Genomic DNA, 1,866 nt, shown 5'->3' with positions numbered 1-1,866 from the left:
CTAAATCACGAGGTTGGGTTATGTAAACTTTACTTTTTATGTAACCCCGAAGAAAAAAGTCAGGTGGAGCCAGGTCAGGGGACCTTGCTGGCCATTCGATTGTTCCTCTCCGACCTATCCACCGATTCGGGAATGTAACATTCAAGTAATCTCTTACAATATTTCGATAATGCGGTGGTGCACCGTCTTGTTGGAACCAAACCTCATTAAAATCATCGCCAGTTATTTCTTGTATAGCTGGAACGATGTCGTTTATGAGCAAATCCAGATATTTTTCTCCATCCAAATTGCCTTGTATAAAAAAAGGCCCAATTATTCAATCTCTAATTAAGCCTGTCCATACATTCAACTTTTGTGGTGTTTGTGTATGAGCTTCAAGTAGCCAATGAGGATTTTCATCGCTCCAATACCTGACGATTAATTTCCCCATTAAGTTGAAATGTGGATTCATCTGTAAAAGCGATAAGGTGCAGAAAATTAGGATCCTGATGAATTCTATCCATCATAATTTCACAAAATTGCACTGGACGGTCAAAATCATCTTCATTTAAGGGGGAACACCACGGTGACGGTTTCAAAAAATCGATTTTTTTTTTTTTGCATTTTTGTGATGTTTGAAGTCTTAAAAATATGTCCCTATAATATTATGGTGAAATTCGTAACGGAACTATAGTAAATATCTCATAGAGTAGAACTTGGTCAGATGCCGCTAGTAGAACCGGCCGCGCGCTACCTGAAAAGATTCGGCAGTCCCCTTGATTGTGAAGAAAGCAAAGCAGAAACGAAGCCGAAGAACTAGCTATTGCTTCAGAAGGCACTTCATATGCACCCGGATTGGACGCACTTTGGTTCGTTACAAAATTTTATCGTTTTATATGAACCAATTAGTTGTAAAACTTTAAACGCGTTTTTCTCGAAACCACGTTTTCGTAACTGGGCGCTCTCATATCTCGGCCAATTTTTATCCGAATAACTTGAAATTTGGACAGAATGTTTACAACAAAATTGTCTTCAGTTGCACGTACGGATTTTTCAATCGGAATATTAGTTTTTGAAAAACAATTAAAGAAGTAACGAATTTTTGTTGAAAAATCGAAAACTTTTTTTTTAAACAGTGCCATTTTGTCAAAAATTATTTTATCAAAAAATCCGTACGTGCAACTAAAACTACATTCATATACTTTAAATCACAATTTAAAAAATTTATTTCAGAGCTCCCGTTCAGATGCAGCACGAGCGCCCGTGCACCCATGTTTTTTCAGACGAGGTGCACATCAATCACCATAGTTATTATAAATATGAATATTATTTTATGAAATTTTTTTTGTAACATAATATAAGTATGTACTTTTAACATATATAGTTTATAAATTAAACAAACTATTAGATAATGAAAAAAAAATTCACGAAAATAGCCTTTTTTTTCGGCCGTCACCCTGGTGTTCCCTCTTAACTCTTGGTGAAGATGAATTTTGTAAGGATGAAATTTTACGTGTTTTAAATTCCTAAGAACTGAACGTTGACTCATTCCAAGCTGTCGAGCTCCATTTCTAGTAGATAATCTACGATTTCAACGAATGATAGGGCTACTTCAAATTGATGTTCTTTGTTTGTTTCGGATTTCGGCCGTCCAGGTTTTGGACGACTTTTATTACTTCCAGTTTCTTCAAATCGCCGAATAGTTTTAGAAACAGTTCCCTTAGAAATACCTGCTTCGCCAACGCGGAACGTCGCATTAAATAAATCCACAACTTCATTGTACGATCTCTGCCTGTCCCCCAACCTCTCATCATTAAAAGAGAAATTCTTTCTTGCTCTGTTAGAGAAGCCATTTGGAAGTAAACTACCAGAGACAGTAGTAAGGAA

At 36.3% G+C, this 1,866-nt stretch overlaps 1 long non-coding RNA gene across 1 annotated transcript; it reads left to right on the top strand.

Moving 5' to 3' along the window:
- Nucleotides 1-571: 571 nt before the first annotated feature.
- LOC137000361 (uncharacterized) lies at nucleotides 572-1,412 on the top strand. Its single transcript, XR_010890616.1, has 2 exons — nucleotides 572-848; nucleotides 1,213-1,412. It is a non-coding gene; the product is annotated as an uncharacterized lncRNA (long non-coding RNA).
- The last annotated feature ends 454 nt before the right edge of the window (nucleotides 1,413-1,866 follow it).

Source organism: Linepithema humile, chromosome 6 (assembly GCF_040581485.1).
Source record: "Linepithema humile isolate Giens D197 chromosome 6, Lhum_UNIL_v1.0, whole genome shotgun sequence".
Taxonomy (NCBI): domain Eukaryota; kingdom Metazoa; phylum Arthropoda; class Insecta; order Hymenoptera; family Formicidae; genus Linepithema; species Linepithema humile.
This window is presented reverse-complemented; position numbering and strand designations above follow the sequence as displayed.